The sequence below is a fragment of the Oryctolagus cuniculus genome, chromosome 2 (assembly GCF_964237555.1).
Source record: "Oryctolagus cuniculus chromosome 2, mOryCun1.1, whole genome shotgun sequence".
Lineage (NCBI taxonomy): Eukaryota > Metazoa > Chordata > Mammalia > Lagomorpha > Leporidae > Oryctolagus > Oryctolagus cuniculus.
In genome coordinates this window covers 168,230,701-168,253,158 of record NC_091433.1, presented here as the reverse complement: position 1 = coordinate 168,253,158, position 22,458 = coordinate 168,230,701, and the positions used below count along the sequence as shown (strand labels likewise).

Here is a 22,458-nt window from a genome sequence, read left to right as displayed (position 1 = left end):
AGTAACAAAAGCTACTGGAGGTATTACTTTAGAATATGGAAATAAAAATATTGTGTATATTGCTTTCTTATGAATATAATAATTATTAGGGAGGGGGGACCAAAATAGATCATAGGTAGTAAAGAGAAAAGGAGATAGGAAAAAAAAGATAAAAAATGATCTCAGAATTTTTTCCCAAAGAAACCTTTTATTTAATGAATACAAATTTCATAAGTACAACTTTAGGAATATCGTGATTCTTCTCGCCATACTCACCCTCCCACCCCCACTCTTATCCCATTCCCAGTCTCATTCTCCATTAAAATTCAATTTCAATTAACTTTATACACAGAAGACCAACTGTATGATAAGGAAAGATTTCAACAATTTTCACACACACACACACAAACTGTTTGAGAACAAGTTTTACAGTTAACTCTCATAATACAACTCATTGAGGATAGAAGTCCTGCATGGGAACTAAGTGCACAGTGACTCTTGTTGTTAATTTAACAATTAATACTCTTATGTATGACGTCAGTGATCACCTGAGGCTCTTGACAGAGCTGCCAAGGTTATGGAAGCCTTTTGAATTCACAATCTCAGTATTTAGATAAGCCATAAGCAAAGTGGAAGTTCTCTCCTCCCTTCAGCGTCAGAATTTTAACACTGTTAGCCATAATATCAGCAGTTCATAATACTGGCTGGGACAAGAGGTCTAAATGAGAGTGACCTTGGAGTTGACAGCCTGAGAAGCATCACTAATAGGAGAGAAGAGGGTCTCTTACAGACGTAGTGGTGGTGTGGCAGAAATAAGAAGGGAAAATTAAAATTCCTACCAAACAAAATAGAACAAGACTAGCAAGCCACCTTCCTCTCATCATTAATGATTACATTTGGTGAAACTACATATAAATATAATGGCAATAGAGAGCACTGGGGAGGTATCAACTTCATCCACAAATGCCTAGAAATAGAGAATCAGGAAAATTCCACACCAGCTTCTCAACAAAGGAAAGAGAAAATGTTTCAATTACTGGAAAAATTTCTAATTATCACAGAACAATCTCAAATGAATTAAATAGCTTCAGGAACCACTTAGATACATTTAAAAGGCAGACTTGAATTCAAAAATGAAACACAAAAATCAGCAAATACATAGAGTTGAAGTTCACCGAGATTAGATAGAGCTCAGGAAAGAAATTAAGAAAAAGTTTAAAAATCAGAATTGAAGTATAAAATTTAAAGTGAGGAACAAATTGAATGGATTTTTAAAAGGTATTAAAAAAAGTAGGAAAAGATTCATGAATATAAAATGTCAAAAAAAAAAATAAGGGGTGAGTGTTTGACCTACTTAAGACACCACTTATCTCCCATACTGGAGTGTCTTAGTTCAAGTGCAAGCTTTGCCTCCAAACCCAGATTCCTGCTAATGTGCATCTTAGAATGTGGCTGGTGATGGTTCAAATAGTTGGTACACTTCCACCCACTTGAGAGACCTAAATTAAGCTCCTGGCTCCTGGCTTCAAATTTGTCCAGGTCTGCTACTAGAAGTGAACTAGTGGACAGAGTTCTGTCTTTCTCTCTGGCTCTTTGCCTTTCAAAAAGTAAAATGAATACATAAAAATTAAAAAATAAGATCAATAATGACCAAGGAAAAAGTAATTGAAACAGAAGACATGCAAAGACTTTTGCATATATATAACTAGAATCTTTTTAGAAGAGTAACAAAGCAATGAAACTAAACTAATATTTATTTTTAAAAATTCAAGAATATTTTTCCAGTAAAAATAAAATCCATATTCAACATATTGGAAGAATCCATTGCACACTTGGAGAACTGAGCCAGAGTAATCACTCTGAGATGTATCTTGGTAAAATTATTAGTATTTAAAGAGAAATGATAACTTTTCAGAGCCTACTGATGAAATTGCCAAAATATTTATGAGTAAGAAATCAATATGGGCACAAGATATCTAAGAACACATCATCTACTGCAAGGCAAGAGTGGAGAAGCATTTTCAAAAAACTCAAGAAAAAAATAGTGTGGGCCAAGGATTGTATATCTAGCCAATCTCTTCTTCAAGTATTTCATGTATTTCGTCCTCCAATGAAATGTGTTCTCAGATGAACTCCATAGTGTAAAACCTCAGTTCATGGGAACTATTTAATACACTAAATTTTAAATCCAAGTGTAAAATGGGACTGAAGACATGATAGAAGATTAATATATAAGCACATTTCTGACAATGTAGAAAGAATGCAAGTGAAAAATGAGAGAAAAGAAAAAGAAAGACAAACAGAATATGAACATTAATTGTTACATAAATAATTGGTAGATATCAAAGAATGCCGCTTAAAAACTTACAATTCAGATAGAAGTCAGATGAAACTTATAAATACGGGGCCAAGGGCACTATTAAAGGCAAAAATACACAGGTGATTACCACTTTAAAATATATAAGCCTTCCTAAATAACAAAGTAAAGAAAACACATCATGTTGAGGGATAACACTGTAAATATAATATACTGCACATCATAATAGAAATAAAGTAATATAGCAGATTTGAGACAAAACATTTAGTCATACATATAATTATCAGTGGATTTAACTCACCTAGGGGATGAAAAGGGTTTTTAAACTGCCTCTTGGTCTTCTCTCATGTTACTAAAACAAAATACCCTAAGCTAGGTGGCTTAGAATTTTAAAAAAATACACATTATTTCTCACAGTTCTGGAGACTAGGAAGGCCAAGATGAAGGCATCAGCAGATTCAGTGCCTGCTAAGGACCTGCCTTCTCACTGTGTCCTCGTATGGTAAAAGGAGCAGGACTTTGGGCCTCTTCTAAGGGCATTAGCCACCTCCTGAAAGGCCCCACTATCTAATACCATCACATGGATGATTAGGTTTGACATGAGTTTTGGGGAGATACACACATTTAGACCACAACACTCATACAGGAAAACCTAATTCTATGTGCATATGACAGACACATCTAAAGCAACTGATTCTAAAAATCTATACACAAAATAATGGGTTAAGATAAATGCAGTAACTCAGAAATAATAAAGTAGATATCAGCCTGAGAAGAAGTTAGAAAAAGAAGCTCTAAATGAGATAAAGAAGGATCCTTTCTAATGCTGAATATTTTAATTTACAATGAATATTTAACTATGAATACCCATGCAAGAGTTAAGAATTCTTAAGTCCACACTACTAGATAGATAGCTGATAGGTAGGTAGGTAGGTAGGTAGATAGATAGATGGATACAGAAGAAAAACTCTTTCTGATGGTGAGATCTAAATTAATAAATATAGAAGAAATAGTGAAAAGTTCCACAAACTTTTTGAAGTACCCTTGGATTAGAATGTAGTATCTTAAGGATATTAATATTTTATGTTATATTTGTGGCCAAAATGCATAATCTGATTCCATCTTTAAACAATCAATTCAAACTGAAAGATAGTCTATAAAATATTTTCCTGTGTTATTCAAATGTACCAGTGTTGTGAAAAATAAAGTCTAATGGAAAAAAATTGCAGATTCTAGAAAGCTAAACAGATGCATCAACCAAATAAAATAGAGATCCTGACCACTACTAGACTAGAAAACAAGTTCTATAAAGGATATCATTGGGATACTTAACAAATTAGGAAATGGCCTTTAGGTAAGATAGAGGTACCACATGAAAGTTATGTTCTAGAAATTTATAACTAAGTAAGGTATATTGTATCTTTGAAGAGTAGCTCTGGCAAACAGAGCCAGTAAATCCTCACCTTGTCCATTAGACGTAAGCATTTCGATTCTGAGTTATTGCAGTTTCTTGTGCCTTCTGACTGTGAAACCTGGGAAACCTGGATCTTTTCCACAGTTTCGTGTTCCCATATGACACAGACATGGATGTAAAACTGTTCAGGAACTTCAATAAATTGGCAGATTTGGGCTCTTCAGCAAAAGGGACACTACGGAAAGACTGTGCATATTGTGAGTCAGGTTGAACAGAGTGGTCCGAGGATGAGAAGTATCTGTCCGTTACAAACATACAGTATAAAAGAGAAAATATATCAACATGTTATAAATCTAAAAACATAAATACTTCATATTTTGTGTGAAATCTCTCTGCCCTAAATAAGTAGAAAAACCTTGGGAAAATAATATGGAGGATCTTCAAAAGTCATGGAGAATGCATTTTATGAGAGAACTATGCATGCATTTCAAAATATTACCACCAAAATATGTTTTAATTTTGTTATTTCTCAGTGAACTTTTTAAGGTACCATTAGACATATTAAGTTAATAACATGAAGTATGACTCCATCATTTTAAGAGTCCTGGAAATTTTACACTTGAAATACAATTTTATATATTGATATTTTATTTTATCATTCAAGAGGTATTTATTGAGCCTTTCTTAGATGCTAGGTATCTAACTTCTGAATGTTCTGTTCTTGAATTTTCTCTTCTCTCCATTTCTAATGCTAGTTTAGTGTCTGCTTGTAGTCACTCAAGTACTTCTTAATTGATAAGACTACTTAAGTTTATTTTTCATACAATGTATCCAACATGTGACCTTCAGCTTTATGTGTGTCAACTGTAAATCTGACAATGCTGCACCCTGTTTTAAATTTTTCATGGTTGCCTTCATCTGTGGAGTAAGATGTATCTCACGGGCCGGCGCCGTGGCTCACTTGGTTAATCTTCTGCCTGCAGCACCAGCATCCCAAATGGGTGCTGGGTTCTAGTCCCGGCTGCTCCTCTTCCAGTCCAGCTCTCTGCTGTGGCCCGGGAGGGCAGTGGAGGATGGCTCAGGTGCTTGGGCCCTGCACCCACATGGGAGACCAGGAAGAAGCTCCTGGCTCCTGGCTTCGGATCGGCACAGAGCAGGCTGTGGCAGCCATTTGGGGAGTGAACCATCGGAAAGAAGACCTTTCTCTGTCTATCTTTCTCTCACTGTCTGTAACTCTACCTGTCAAATAAAATAAGTAAAAAAAAAAAATAAATAAAAAGTAAAAAAAAAAAAGAAAAAAAGGTGTACCTCAGGATCGTACCAGAGCTCTCTCAAACTTCTTCAGGCAGTACAGTATTACTTTCCACATTTCAAACAAGTCATATCCTTAGATAGCTTTGCTTAAGCCCGTCTTCCTTCTTTGAGTTATTTTTCCCGTGCTTTTAGGGAATTGAGGCCTTGATCAAAATGTTAAGAACACACAGTTTTTGGGCTTTCATGGCTATAAAATCTGGCCTTATTTGTACTAGAGAATTTATTTGTATTTTGTTTTCTTTCCTCTTAAATGGAGGTATGGTGTTTGTGTGGTAGAGACATCACATCTTATTCCAGTGACTCGTGCAATGCTTTGTCTTACCATAGTTCTCATTGAAATTTGACAAATGGAAAGACAATGTTTACCATAATCATATAACTAAGTCTATTGGTAAAGAAAATAAAATGGCAGGAGAAAGTATATGAAAGAAAATTCCCCAAAGACTTCAGAAACTAGAGTCCATACTAAGCAAGCATTCTGAATCCATGTATTTCCTATTTAAAAGTTTCACATTATACCTAATGATACTCCATTAACAACACTCAAGATGATTTTGTAAACATTAAAGATGTTAGACAGAATTAGACATCTGGCTTGAAATAATTCCAGTGGGATATGGACAGGCAATCTCTTTGAAGTAAAAATGTTTATGCAATACAGCAGACTTATCAAATACCCTACCTTCTGCCAAAGAGCAGCTGCAGCCAAATATTAAGTAATGTGAAAGGAAAAAAATGAGGCCACAATACTCTCCATGGCATATAAACCAAGGACGGGCCTTATTTCTGACATTTATTTGGACATAAGCAATGTGTGTGTTCAAGACTATTATTGTTCGTGAAAAACTAGAAGAGAAAAATGTTCAAAAAATATAATTTGCATTTCAAAAATTTAACTCATAATGATTCTCCCTTGCCATTCTCGAATGATGCTTTCAATCAGGACAATATTAAAAGGTAAGAGTTGAATTACTGGGGCCACTGTTGAGGTATAGTGGGTGAAGCCACCAGTTGCAATGCTGGCATTCCATACAGGCACCAGTTTGTGTCCCAGCTGCTCCACTTTCCACCCAGTTCCCTGCTAATAGCCTGGGAAAAGCAGTGGAACATGGCCCAATTACTTGGTTTCCTTCCACCTATGTGGGAGACCCAGATGCAGCTGCTGCCTTCGGCCTGGCCCAGTGCTGGCTGTTGGGATCATGTAGGGATTGAACCAACATATAGAAATTTCTCTGTCTCTCTCTCTCTCCTTCTCCCTCTCCCTCTCTCTTCTCTCTTTCTCTCCTACTCCTTCTACTTCTCTCTCTCCCTCTCCTTCTCTCACTCTCTGTAACTCTGACTTTCAAAATAAATAAATGAATAAAAAAGATTTGAGTTATTAAGGATGTAATTGTTTCTACTTAGTTTTTTTGTGCATTTTTCTTCTAAATAGGCCTATATGAATGCTTCAACTGATTCAGTTGTTAAAAGCACTTAAGACCAAAAGTAGCATAAAGATTATTTCTCATGGCATAGCTTCCTAATTTGCATATAAGGAGACTACTGTGAGGTAGGTAAGAAGTGGACAATGCATGTGATCTATAAACATTTCCAGGGCATCTTTATACTCTCTCATTCTGTTCTTTTACATTACCAAATTGGAGTCATGATTCCATTCAAAACACATTATAAACAACCTAAATTTATCTTATATTTTAATGCTATTTTCTTCTCTTTGTATCTTAGGAAAGATGAAGATTACCATTTTTAATGTTGGAAATACTTACAGAACCATATTTCCTTTTCAATTTCCTAGAAAAATATACCCAATTTCTATCTTCTTTCTTGGGATTGTCCACTATTATGGCTTGGGGTCCTTGTCTAACAGTCCTCCCAACATTCATTTTCAAGGAAAGTATGTGCCTCTGCAAAAATGGGACTTATAATTGTAAGACTCCACTAAATTATATGAGAAAGTATTTCCTAAGTTTTACTAATTAAATGCATGGCTTAAAACATTATATCTTCAATGAGCAGAGGGGACTTCTCACTGTCACTGCAAGGGAGACAGAATATGTTTTGATTGGTAGAGTTCAGGAAAAAAATTATGACTTACTTGATTTATCATGTACTAGATAGCATAATAAGCAATAATACTCAGCACAAATTGAGCAATTACTATGTATTTATAGTCTTTTAAGGCTTTATATTAATTGTATCACAACAATCCTCTAAATATTTCATACAGGAAACTCAATACAAAGTGATCTCTACCTGAATATAAAGTGGGAGAAAATAAGGTAAAATCCCAAGTGCAGAACCCAGGTTTTATACTCTCAAGAACCATTTTATGTTGTTTCAAAAAACAGGGATGGACAGTGTAGAAAAAATAAGGTCATTGATTCTTGGTAGGAATGGTAAATTTGACTCAATTCACTAAATGAGTATCAATCAGCAAGTAAGTAGGTGTAGTGAGCTCAAAGTGCACACAAAAAGATGTTAGCATAAAGGCAATGAGAAGGCAGGATTTCTAAAAAATTTCAGACTGCCTGTGAGATAGATGTTAAGGTATCAAGTATTAGAAATCCAGGAAATTTTGGCAGGCTATAATGACCAGCAAGAGAGCAAAAACTAAAGCTGACATTTATCCAGTCCCAAAGTGTTACATTGACTGAAGGCATTCATTCAGAAGCTAAAGTGTAGAAAGTTTTAACGCCAATAAATATGTTGTCTGAATTTGGAGCAGAGAACGCTTATTATTTTCTTTAAAAAATATAGTTTTTAAAATCATTTTTTAAAAGATTTATTTATTTTGAGGGAGGGAGAGAGGGAGAGAGAGAGAGAGAGATTGATTGATTGATTGATTGATTGTACATCTGCTGGTTCACTCTCCAAATGACCACAATGGCCAAGACTAGGACAAGCTGAAGCCAGGAGCCTAGAAATCTATAGAGGTGTCACATATGAGTTGAAGGGACCCAAGTATTTGGCCAATTTTCTGCTGATTTCCCATGTGCATCACCAGGGAGCTAGATCAAAAGCTGAGCAGACAGGACTTGAAGTGGTGCTCTGATATGGGATGCCAGAATCAAAGGTGATTCAACCAACAGCAGCTCAACCCACAGTGTCCCACACTGGTCCCAGTATTTGTCACTTAGATCCTCTTATAGAAAGACATCTTGACAAACTTGGGAGAAATTTCAGTTGGAGGGAGAATCTGAAGCATGTAATTATGTGCTTATTCTATCTATGTAATTCACTGAGGTTTTAAGTGTTTACAATGAGATAACCATATACTTTATAATGAAATAAAAACAATAAAGATCATTGACATGCATGACATGCTGAATAGATGCAAGACATGATGCTAAACATACTCTTAACAAATGGAGTTTCAAATGTGAGAAGTATGCACTGTTTGGTGTAAGACCAGAAACAATAGTGGGTATAGCAGTTGGGGTGGAATGGCATGAGGGTAACACATGTGGAAGATCATTCTCCATGAGTCTCCTTCATTTCTCAATTCTTATGAGCAGTGGTGCTGTTTGTACCAATAGCTGTTGTTCTGGATTATCTTCACAGGGCTAGTTATGTGGTGAATACTCATGAAGACTGAGATAGTGACGATAGTGAATTCCTCCAAATTGATGGACAGTGCTTCATCTGGGACAACGTCTGGTCAGGCTTGCTTGCATCCATAACATTGAAGTCTCCTAATCTTGGAGTTCCTTGAATGTCTTTTGTTCCTGAAAGAATAGTCTCATGTTTTATGCCCACATCCATAAAACTCAGGCAGGTTAACTTGTTAGGTTTCAAGTAGGAAAAATCCTGAAGCTCTTTATAGTTCTTGACAGTGAATCTTAAAGAAAGGATTAAACTGTAAAAAATCATAAAAGGGTGGAAAGTCATCTTAAACTAAAAAAAATAATAAAAGTACATAGTTTGGCTATTAGGGTTCAAAGAACAGCCCACTTTGATTAGACTTAAATATCTTAGTATGGAAATTAAGACAATATAGACAATGTTAGATGTCGTGTAACTTAATAAGTAGTCTGGAACTTAATTTAAGAAAGTCTAAAGAGTCGTTGTTATAAAATGAAGATTGTATCCACACAAAATCTTTATGCTCCAATCCTGTTAGTGGAGGTAATTATGTCATGGGAGGTAATTATGTCATGAGTCCTCCTGAGTGGGACCTCAGAGATGTCTCTTACTCTGCTTTCAGCAATGTGAGGACAGAGACGTCAGCTACCTAAGGGTCACATCAGGACCTATCCATGCTGGTATCTTGATCTTAGACTTCCAGACTTTAGAAATGTAAGAAATAAGGGTTAGTATTGCTGCAAAACTGGTCAAACCACTGCTTGCCATGCCGATATCCCATGTCAGGGTGCTGGTTTGAGTCCATGCTTCTCTACTTCTGATGCAGCTCCCTGCTTATGTGCCTCAAAAGACATTGGGAAATGGTCCAAATTCTTGAGCCCATGCCTCCCTTGTTGGAGACCCAGATGGAGTTCCTGGATCCTAGCTCCAGGTTGGCCCAGCCATGTTTGTTGAAGCAATTTCATGTATAAACCAGAAGTCGGAAGACCTATCCATACCCTTTCCTTGTCACTCTCTGATGTTCTACCTTTCAAACAAATAAATATGTTGTTTTTGAAAAAGTTAAGAAATTTCAATTCTTTATAAGCCAGCCCATGTACGGTAATTTATTATAGTAGCCTAAGCGATCAATAGTTCAATAGCAAAGAAATTCCCTCCTTTTGTTTGTTTATACTCATAAAAAGGTCTTCTCTGATACCCTGACTTTGCCTATCTACCATAGGCAAATTCTTGTCTGAACTTGGAGAATCTACATATATACTCTGTAATAATTTCTTGCTTTCAGCTTTTATGGACAAATTATTATTTACCCATAATTACATTTATATTTGATTTTTAATGCCTGATTAGTGATACCATTTAATTTGCTACCAGTATTCAGGTGGGAGAAACATTTCATTCTCTTTTTAAAATAAATATTACAGAGATTTCTACATTAATTTTAGCTGTAATAAAGTACAAGATATTATTGGATGTACAAATGAACAATATTATTTATGGCATTTTTGTAAGAAAGCTATTTGCATGATGTACTGGAGCTCTGTACATTTTTTTCTCTTCTAATACTTTATAAAATAGTTACATATAAACACTAGAACTTCAGTGTGAATGAAGTTCAACATTGGGACATATGCATGTATTTATTATTTCATATTTTATTAGCTCACAAATATTATATTGTGAGATATTATTCATTTGAAATGTTATTCAATTAAAAATGGTACTTAAGAGAATTTAGAGAATCAGGTTCATCTATTCACTATTGAACAGGAAAGAACTGGGGAAAAGTTTCAATCAACTGTGAAGGGCATTTTAAGGTTTTTAATACTATATTTAGAAGATGGCTTATTACAGATGTTGAGATAAAGAATCTGTTTTCAGATATTGGCAATCAATATGTCCCTAGTAATATAATACATATTGTCATTTTAAACGAGGGAAGCTCTCTTCCTCTACATTATTATTTTAAAGATGTATTTATTTATTTATATTAAAGGCAGAGTTACAGAGAGACAGAGGTAGAGAGATATACAGAGAGAAGTCTTCCATCCACTGGTTCACTCCCCAAGTAGCTGCAATGGATGGATCTTAGCCCATCGGATGCTAGGAGCCAAGAGCTTCTTCCAGGTCTTCCCATGTGTGCAGGGGCCCACGGACTTGGGCCATCTTCCACTGCTTTTTCAGGCCATAACAGAGAGCTGGATCAGAAGAGGAGTAGCCAGGACTCGAACCAGTGCCCATATGGGATGCTGGCACTGCAGGCAGTGGCTTTACCTGCTATGCCATAGCACCAGCCCTGTTCCTCTACTTTAAAGAGAACCATAAACTTTATATACAAAAAAATAATTCTCATCACACTAATGATGAAAGGATTGTGCTCTAGAAAATTCACTAACCATTTCTCTGTTTAGAAATAAGATGCCATTTTTTATAATAATATTTATGTTTGACCAATCAGTTGAGTAAAAATAATTACTGTTTTTTTTTACTCTATCGCACAGTAAGGTACTCTATAGCTTCCTTCTACAAGAGAATTGCATTGTTTTATTCCTGAGCTGTATTCCTTTATGTATATAAAGAATAATTTCCTTAACATTACTAATTGCTGAACATCTAGGTTGGCTGCATATCTTAATTACTGTCAGCTGAGCTGCTGCAAACATAGGGATGGTAAGTATCATTATGCTCTTAAAAATACATATGAATAAGAAATTTGTTCCATTTATATAAATAAAAAAGTAAAAGCAAAAGAGAATGATTTATTTACTGTAAAGTGAATGCAGCATAAATCATTATGACTTGTCAGATCGCATTTAATATTGATTAATCTCTACATGATTTTATCATTATTAATGTTTTCAGGGCCTATTGCTTTTATTATTTATAATGTGACCAGCTATTTATATCATCTAAATAATACAAACATGTATATAAATAGTTTATGCATACCTACTTAGAGTCTTTCAAACAAGGTCTATAAGTAGTCTCAAATTTCTTCCAAATAGTTCACTGGTTAACCACTGCCCAATAATAAAAGTTAGCTTGAAGATTCAAAGTATATTCTTGATTTAATAATAAGTTAATGTCTTACTTCAAAGCCACATTTGTTATTATATTAATCCTTTTAAATTTTGGATGAACATGAAATTTATGTAAATTTTATGGTATATATTACAATATTTCAACAGATATACACAGTATATACCAATCGTACTAGGCAACTAACCTCTCCATTTTCTTTATTGCACTCCAACTATAGTTACCCTACTCTTCTGTGGAACATCAGGACCTCTTACCTTCACCAGACTATATGTCTTTATGTACTATCAAATCTCCCATACTGCACAGTCTCCCCAGCCTCTACTAATTGCTATTTTACTTTTATATATATATATATATACACTACATATATATACATACTACATTGTATATTGAACATTTTACTTCCATATATACATGTAGTATACATGTAATATATTTTACATATATATATCAATATATATCAATATCTGGGCTTATTGTGTATCTTGGCTAAGCCTCCTTTGAATTCTAGCTGAGTATGAAATCCCTACCCAGGTAATAATACATGGGATATCTTTAGATGAATATATTACATTTCTGGCTTTTTATTTGATCACGTAACAATATTTGTTGCACAACTACTATGTACAATACATTACTAGATTTTGTTTACTTGTTTCTCAAGACAACACTTATTCATGCTGCCTTCCATCACACATAAAAAAAAAATTGAGGAAATATGGGATGTATTTACCACAATCCTTCTACAAGCACATGGCATAACCAATTCTAGAACCTAGGACTTTTGAAGAGTTAATTTCACTAAAATATAGTTCAAGCCATATTTTGTACCTCAGTTTGTTGAAGAGATGTCTTCAGAGAGAAGATTTCAGCAGCTAACCAGCATTATATGGTATCATGAACAAGACTTGAGTTGATAAATATAATGGACAAAGACGTTTGAAAATACTTAAACCATAGGTAGCAGCAGTTTCTTAAATGGATGATAATATATATCATATTATCATATTATATTTCATAGGATTGTCATGAGGATAACATAGCCTAATATATGTAAATCATCTGTACACCCACACACATACACACTTTGGCTTATAAACCTCAACTTAAAATATTGTATAGAATTCAACAATAATTTTAGGGAAGTTAATTGGATCTACACTAATGATAGATGTTTAGTCAATAATTAGAAATCTGCTATTATTTTATACTATAATTATAAATTAAGATACAAAATCATATGATCTTCTCATTAACTTCAGGGACAATTCAACATCTATTCTTGATTAAAACACAGACACGCAAGGTAAAATTAGCAAGTTAGGCATAGAAAGAAACCTATAACATTTCATAAAGCTTATCCATTAGAAATCTAAAGGAAGCATTACTGATGCTATAAATAAATAAATATTAAATCCAGGAGCAAAATAAGGATGGCTGCTGTCAACACTAGATGTTTGAATTGTGGTGAATTAATTTATAAATTCAAAGTCTTTCTAATAAACTTATCAATACACAGATATGAAAATTAAACCAGATAACTCTGAGGAAAAAAGAAAAAAAACCTAAATGAAAGATCTCCGTGAGTGAGATCCCAGTGGAAAGAACGGGTCATCAAAGAAGGAGGTACCATTGGAGAACTCAAAAGGCTTCCATAGCCTTGGAAACTCATGACTGGAGCATAGGGAGATTACTGATGCCATAAACAGGAGTGTCAATTGGTAAAGTCAACAACAGGAGTCACTGTGCACTTACTCCTCATGTAGGATCTCTGTCCTTAATGTGCTGTACATTGAGATTTAATGCTATAACTAGTACTCAAACAATATATTTCACTTTGTGTTTCTATGGGGGTGCAAACTGTTGAAATCTTTACTTAATGTATACTAAACTGATCTTCTGTAAAAAAAAAAAAAAAAAAAAAAAGAAATTATCCATTCCCAACTTGACTCTCACTGGGAGTAAACATGACAATAGGTCTGATCTGATTTCATCATCATTTAAAAAAATCATCTATTATTTTTCACTTTATGTTTCTGTGTGGGAGCAAACTGTTGAAATCTTTACTTAATGTATGCTAAATTGATCTTCTGTATATTAAGAGAATCGAAAATGAATCGATGTGAATGGAAGGGGAGAGGGAGTGGGAAAGGGGAGGGTAGTGGGTGGGAGGGACGGTATGTGGGGGAAGCCATTGTAATCCATAAATCGTACTTTGGAAATTTATATTCATTAAATAAAAGTTAAAAAAAAAAGAAGGAGGTACCTTTCTCTGAAGGGAGGAGAGAACTTCCACTTTGACCATGGCCTTGTCTAAATATGATCAGAGTTGGTGAACTCAGGGGGTTTCCATAGCCTTGGCAGCTCATGACAAGAGCCTAGGGTGATTACTGAGGCCATAAACAAGAGTGTCAATTTGTTAAGTCAGCAACAGGAGTCCTCATGTGGGATCTCTGTCCTTAGTGTGCTGTACATTGAGATTTAATGCTATAACTAGTACTCAAACAGTATTTTTCACTTTATGTTTCTGTGTGGGAGCAAACTGTTGAAATCTTTACTTAATGTATGCTAAACTGATCTTCTGTATATAAAGAGAAACAAAAATGAATCTTGATGTGAATGGAAGGGGAGAGGGAATGGGAAAGGGGTGGGTTGCGGGTGGGAGGGACGTTATTGGGGGAAGCCATTGTAATCCATAAGCTGTACTTGGGAAATTTATATTCATTAAATAAAAGTTAAAAAAAACTGCTACCAGACCAAAAGATAAATATTCTAAAATAGCCTTTAATGCCTTAGAATAAAGTAAAGTTAAATAAGCTTATATAGTAGGGTTATGAAAGACTTTCATATGCAAGTCCCAAAATATCAAACGCATAACAGAAAATAAGAAGCTGATAACCTAAACATTTAACCTGTGTAAAAAAACTAGAAAATTAAAATACAGAGAAAACACTAGAGAATTTTTTGCAGTCTATAAATTAAATTACACAGTAGCAAAGATAATAAGACCTTCACAAAATATCTTATAAATTTAAAAATACTGGAGAGAAATGTGAAAAATATGAAAATTTACAGAAAGGAAAATGAAAATTAGTAATAACTATGAAAATTTTAAATTTAAATTACTATTTTTAAAGAAATTATTTTAAAGAAATTTAAAATAAGCCAATGAATATTACTCCCATAATATTGAAAAAAAATGAAATTATCCAGTATGAGGGGTTGTGTTAGATACTGAAGCTTTGATGTATTGTAACCGACTGTGTTAGAATATTATAATGACTATGTAGCTAGATAGCTAGATAGGATATAAATGTATTTGTATAAATGCTGAGAGGTGAGGTGTGATTGATGTAATTCATTAAAAATACTTCCATACTTGCCCCAAGAGTTATGCAATTTTTTTGTATTATGATATCATTGCTAATACTGCATGATTGGGAAAAGTTGTGGTACATTGTGCTTTTTTTAAAAAAAATATTTATTTAAAATTCAGAGAAATAGAGAGAGAGAGAGATACATCTTTTATCTGCTGGATCACTCTCCAAATGGCTTCAACAGCCAAGGCTGGGCCAGGCCAAAGCCAGGAGTCACGAACTCCATATAGGTCTCCTACCTCGGTAATAGGATCCAAGTACTTGGACTGTATTCTTCTGCCTTCCCAATCACATTAGCAGGAAGCTGATATTAGGAGCAGAGTCAGGGCTTGAACCTAGGCACTCTTATATGAAATGCTGATGTCTAAAGTGGCAACTTAACCACTAGGAAATAGGTACCCACCTGATATTTTATTCTTACAAAATAACTATAAGAACATTTCTCTTTCCATATGATTTTCCAGAAATTCAACATTCCCTCCTTACGAGAAAGAATCTGTGTCCCCTCTCCTTAAATCTGCGTTGGATTTGTGGCTTTACTGTCAGAGTTCTATGGACTATGTAGACATCAGATGGGGTGGCTTGAATACTGGCTACTTAATCTACTTCAAAGGTGACTCTACACAGCTAGATAGTGATCAACATTGGCTGAGACAGGAGATTGTTTGCCCAGGTTGGGTAACAAAAGGTAAGATGATTTTGACTCACAGTCCTTCTTGGTACATTTGCCCATAGTATCAAGCCACCATGATTTAGTACATTTGCCTGTGGAATCCCAGACCACTTGGAGAGACATACAGGTAGAAGGACTGAGTTTCCAGCTGGTAATGCATAGACAACTCTGCCCTCTATGACCAATACAAATTCCATATTTGTAAGCAAGTGAAATGATTGTGATAAGCCACTTAGTTTCAGGGCTTTGATAAAATTAACTAGCAAGACTATAACCTACAGTGTCATTAAATGGAAATTGATTACTCTATGGTATATAATGTTATGTAGCCTTAACAAATCATTTATTCTTTATGTGTTGTGTACATATATGTATGGACAATTATGTATGTGCTATGTGTGGTGTTTGTAGACATGGACAAATTTCCAGGACATATTGTTAAGTGATTTCAAAAAAGTCACATAGTAACACTTTCAATATAGCATTCATGCACACCTGGAAACAAACAAGCAAGAAACAATTTCTAAATGAATTTATAGGGATAGAGCACACGGTTGTTGGCAGTAAAAATAGATTACAGAAGACATTTTCTTTATCTGATTCTATTAAAATTTGACAATGAAAATGAATTGATGTATAATTTTTATAATTAAAAGTAATCAGATCGCAATTTTTTAAAATCCCAGAAGTCAAGTGGTACATCCTGTCTGAGTGTACTTGTGGTATGGATAAAAAAATATGTTTGCAGTTCCTCTGGAGCTATTTTTGTTGCTGCTTTTTAGAATAATGTGTTTGTTAATCTTAAAGCAATCTATGATGAGACCTTTAGTTCACTTCACAGGTAAAATAAATGGAAACCTGTTTGCTGATGCACACTCTATCCCAATTGTCAGAACTTGCTTATTTCTCGAGCATGCTTCATGTAATTACCTCTGCTCATCTCTGCAGTTCCTTTGCCTTTTCATGTCTTCAAACACACACCCACATATTTCTGTTCACCTAAGTCCTGGGAAATACTTACTTGGAGCCTGAAACTGTCTGTTTATGAATAGAAATATTAATTCTCTTCATCAGCACTAATCCTAAGCATTCATTTCTTTTTCATTATTTGCTAATCTAAAATATAACATCAGCAGAAACGTAGTAATAAAATAACTGTGTTAAAGATAGCTAAAATCTAAGTAATTAATGTTTAAGTAATTTGCTCCAGTACACAAAACTAGAGGAGAAATAGCTAAGATATAAACCACGTTCTTCTGGTCCTCAAATCCAATGACTCCTTTATTATTTTTTAATGAGAATTTAGCAAGCTGATTCTTTTTAAAAAAATTTTAAAAATGTTAGTTAAGGTATACAAATTTCATCTATTTCATGTATACAGATTTAGCAACATAGTGATATTTCCCACAATACCCTCGCCCTCACCTCCACTCCCACCCTTCCTCCTCCTTCCTCTCCTGTTCCCTCTCTTGATTTTTACAATGATCTACTTTAACTCATATGCTATCTCATATGAGGTAACTTGTAGCTCTACATGAAAACATCTTAGCTATTCCTCCACACTTAACTATTCCTGGTCTCCACTTGTTCTATCGCTGTAGCATTTCTCATCTTTGAAGTTGACCCTAGGTATCCTGGATTCAAGGTGTGAACAAGCCTCTCTCTATTATCCCTATTATTTTGTTGCAAGGGATCAAGCAGATGGTAACACATCCAAGTTTTGGATCATTTAAATAAGGTCGTAGATACCTAGAAAGGATGAGGCTCCAGACTTAATATAATAGATAAGACAGCGCAATATAAGAAGGTGCTTCAAAAATTTTGTTTAAATTTATTTAAAGACAAGTCTATTTGGCTGCAAAAAATGAAATCTAGGCATACAATTCTTAGTGTTAACATATATGATTCTATATTAATATATAGAAAGGCATATGCAATTTTCTCAAAAATCTAAATATCTGCCTGACAAGTAAGCTTAAGTATATTCAGATATGAACTTCAACATTTTCCTTTATAGGTCTTTTTTTTAAATCTTGAAAATCTAAGAATATGCACCCTCAATGATTCTGATATTGGTGTTATACATCACATCTTTAAACACAATTTTCTAAACTACATTCTTCATTGGATTTTTTCCCTCTCTGTTCTACTTACCTTTGTTGGACTACATGAAAACCCACATCAGAATCTACTTTTTGTTTACTACTCAAATAGGTTATAAAACATTATATTTTTAAAGAAAAGGCTTCATTCTGTTGCTTCTTTTGAAAAAATATACTAATATTTTAAAGAAAACAAACCCCTGTGTAGCAAAACAATCTGACACTTAAGCTAAAATTTGGTTTTCTACCATTTCACTGAAACATGTGACTTAATGGGTTCTCTACCTACTATACTTCTTTTATTTTAAAATCTATTAATTAAGCAAGAAATGCTTCTCTATATCTACTGCTAATACCATAGTTGTTGCTTAGCAACTACCTCCAATCTTTCTTGGGTTTAGAAGGCCACATATGTAGAAGGTTATGGCATGATCTTAAATGTACATCTTGAATATACATGATAAAGCCATGGTATGAACTTAAATAAACCAAATGACATCAACAAATATAATTGCACAGATATTTGAACTCCCTTTTCACAGTAGTTCTGCCATAGAGACATATTTTGACTATAAATGATGAGCTAGGAGTTGGCACTTGCATAGCAGTTAAGATGCTTCTTGGAACACAGCATCCCATGTTACAGTACTTGGGTTTGAATCCAGTCCCTTCCCTTGTCCAAGCTTCCTGCTAATGCACACTTTTGGAGTCAAGAGGTGATGATTCAAGTGACTGCAGCCCTCCTACCCATGTGGAAGAGCCAGATCAAGTTTCTCAAGCCTGGCATCAGCTTGGCATGGCCCAGCTACTGCAGACATTTGGAAAGTGAACCAGGGGATAGGACATCTCTGTCTGTCTTTTTGCATTTTAGATAAATAAATAATAGTCTAAGTAGTTCTGAGTAAGGTGTTCTTGAATGTGTTCTATCTGTGTCTTTTATTGTTTTACTTTCCTCTTGCAAAATAATTTGCATTTTGCTTGGTAGAGTCTTAATAAGAATTAAATACTTTTCAATTATTTCAGTTAGACTACCTTGTTGAAATTTTCTAAATATTAAAATTAAAAAAGAAACGAATGTTGAAGGCCACAAACTGGTTATCTTAGAATTCTGAAATGGAAAATAAGAATTGTTAAAGAAATGTTCTTTTGAATATTCTTGCTTTTTATTGTCAAAAGCTCAATTTTCTTGTCAGTTGGACAAAAGATATCTTAATTCCCTCAATTCTTTTCAGGAAGTAATACTTAATAAAAGTTTCTGGGCACTATATGAACGAAAGGCTGCAATGGAGAAAGCATTAAGAACAGGTAAGCAAAAATACAAAAACAGTTGAGGACGCTAAACAACAAATAAAGAAGGACTTTCTAAGCAGCATTGATTATATAGGAATGATTCTCAACATCTATGAGATCAATTTTTTAGATTCCACATGTGAGTAAGACCACATGGTCCTTATGTTTCTGTGTTTCATTTATTTCACTTAATACAATGATCTCTAGCTCCACCCAGGTTGTTGCAACAGCAAGATTTCATTCTTTTCTATAGATGAGTAGTAGTCTACTATGTATATGTGCCACGTTTTCTTTCTCCCTTAACTGGTTGATAGGCATATATAGGTAGCTTCCATTTCTTGCATTTCTTTACTATTGTGAATAATGATGCAACAAATAGAATATAGGTATCTCTTCAATAGATTTATTTAAGTAAATGTTGATAATAGAATGGTGGTTATCAGATGCTAAGACTAGGATGTTTGGAGGAAAGTGGGAAAGGTTGATTATTAAGAATGAAATTCTGGTGTTCTATTATATAGTAGGGTGTTATAGGTAATAATGTACTGCATTTTTTTTAAGCCAGAAGGAAGGATTTTGAATGTTTTCACCAGAAACAAATGATCAGCATTTGAGGAGATAGATATTTTTACCCTGATTTGAACACTATACAATGTATAAAAGCATTAAAACATCACATGGTATCCCATCAATATTTATAATTTATATGTATCAGGGGCCGGTGCCGCGGCTCACTAGGCTAATTCTCCACCTTGCGGCGCTGGCACACCGGGTTCTAGTCCCGGTCGGGGCGCCGGATTCTGTCCAAGTTGCCCCTCTTCCAGGCCAGCTCTCTGCTGTTGCCAGGGAGTGCAGTGGAGGATGTGATTTGAGATATTTGTGCATAGGATACAAAAGCATCTCTTCATCTTGCACTGGTATCATAGGAAGTTGTCCCACAGTTCCATAGATAATGTTCAATCAATGAAAGAACTTGCTACATTATATAGAATAGAAAAGAATGGGCCCACGCTGTGGCAAAACCTGCAGTGCCAGCATCCCATATGGGCACCGGTTTGAGTCCCAGCTGCTCTATTTATGGTCCAGCTCTCTGCTATGACCTGTGAAAGCAGTGGAGGATGGCCCTAGTCCTTGGGCCCCTATGCCCCTGTGGGAGACCCAGTGTAGATCAGATCGCAGCCAGTTGGGGAGTGAGCCAGGGGATAGAGGCTCTCTCTCTCTCTCTCTCTCTCTCTCTCTGCCTCTCCTTATCTCTCTGTGTAACCCTGACTTTCAAATAAATGAATACATCTTCAAAAAATAGAAAAGAAAAAATAACAATCACCAACTTATTGCTTTGCTCTTAATTGTAACTGATGACTACATGGTATCATGCCACTCTTTCTTGATTTTCAGGAAATAATCAGATTAGAGTTTTTTTTTTTTATCATAACTGTTATAAGCATTACTCTATCCTTTAGTAATTATGACTTTTGGGCCATATTGGCTAGCCACATAAACACATAGTACATTTTTCTGTGATATTACAGTTTATTTTATTTCCTCCCTTTTTCTGATACCCTTTAGAAAATAAAATAAATCTTTTTCCTGTCCATCCCATGCATCTGAAGATGAAATAAGGTTTACTTTCAGAAAGTAGTTCATGTGCTTGAAATAAGTAATTCCATTTCATGGAGTTATATATTTTTAATTCCTTTTCTACTTTCGGATTTACTTCTATGTCAGGAAAGAAATCTGAAACACACTGTAGGAAAAAAAAAAAAAACAGGAGAGTTTCAGATAGACTCCAAACTCCTGTACTCCAGCTACATCTGAACCTAGGCTCTCTAGACTTCATGCTAGGAAAGTGTTTCTGAACTGGAACCTGCTACGTTTAAAGCATTTAAATCAGAAGAACTTATTTTTCCAAAATTACATAATCAATTTTTTGAGACCGTGTGTGTTTGTGTGTTCATATGCATGCAGGTGTGTGTTTTTAGTTAAGGAAACAAATCAAGATCCATATACCATTGAAATAACATAAACATATCAAAGGAAAGCACTATATATAAACTTTGTGTAGAACAAAAGATCACATTAGAAATCCGTGTCTACATTCCTACCTGTGTCTCCAAAGGATGGTAGACGAAGGTTGACCTGTATTGTCTTCACTGTGCCTACACAGCAGGATGGCATTTACTTTCCCCAGATGAGAACGGAATACAATGATGTTTCTAAGTTGAAACAAAGGGTTCACTAATAAGCCTAGGTGAGTTCAGAGCTCAGAGTTTGAAAATCTATACCCTGTCATCATCAACTGATAATATAAATCTCAGAGGGCTGCTATCATCATATTGCTTAATGGAGACTGGTGAGTACGGCACACTCACACATGGCAGGAGCTGGCCAGGAAAATTGTCTGTAGTTGTATCTCACTATTAAATGTTCCAGTGGAATGCAGGGTTTGGATCAGTATGGTGGAGTAGGGAGGGAGCTTACTGGTCTAGTCTAGGAGAAGATAGTTTTAAAAAATGTGGAGAGAGTGCAGTCTCAGGGAAGAGGTGGGGGAACAGCAGAGGAAACTCCACACAAATTAGAGGGATACTGTGGACCTATGTGGTGGTTGTGGAGATACACAACTCAGGACCCCAGCAGCCAAGAACCTCAGCATTAGCTCCACAGTGAAGTGAGACCAGACTGCAGGAGCCCAAGCCACTGCAGGAAGCTGCAGGAAGAGCCTGTAGGGAATCCGGCTGGGAGCCCTGTAGGAGAGAGTATACCTGCCAACCTAAAGAAGGGGAAAAAAAAAGGGGCATGCTTCTCCCCAGTGACCCCACAATGGCATCCTGTAACAAGCCGAGAGAGGATGGGCACCATTTGGGACATACATAACAGCTGCGCCAGCTCGTTTCTGCACATCTAGCAACCAGCCAAGCAGAGATGCCTGAGTCTAGCAGGGAGAACAGACAAGGGTCTGTTCACTGGGGCTATGTGGGAGGACTCAGGGTGTGGCTGGGACTTTAGGCAGTCACTGTGGGAAGCTCCATGCACTCAGGGCTCCCTGATTCCCTGGTGAGGGTCACTGCTACAGAATCAGAGCTTACACCAAGGACTGCACAGATCCTTTGTGTGGTTCTTGTGGCAGTGCAGAGGAATATTATACCCACAGGGCTAGCACTGAGACACTGGTTTCTTTTAAAGAAAGGAGTTGAGCTGATACTACTCCAACAGAGCAGAACAAACCTCTCCTCTAATAAAAAAAAAAAAAAAAGAGATTTACCATGCCCAACATGGGTGTCAGTGTGAACACTCTCTCCACACTGGAGCACTGAACAGAGCTCCCTGGCCACACCTGCCACAGGGCTGTAGGTATTCACTGAAAAAATAGA

At 35.4% G+C, this 22,458-nt stretch overlaps 1 long non-coding RNA gene across 1 annotated transcript in view; it reads left to right on the top strand.

Annotated features, from left to right (window-relative positions):
* The window catches only part of LOC103347703 (uncharacterized), a 141,571-nt gene extending 120,904 nt beyond the window's left edge, over positions 1 to 20,667 (top strand). The window contains exons 6-7 of the long non-coding RNA XR_011386938.1: positions 15,490 to 15,713; positions 19,033 to 20,667. This is a non-coding gene — a long non-coding RNA (uncharacterized lncRNA). The remainder of the gene's footprint in view (positions 1 to 15,489; positions 15,714 to 19,032) is intronic.
* The last annotated feature ends 1,791 nt before the right edge of the window (positions 20,668 to 22,458 follow it).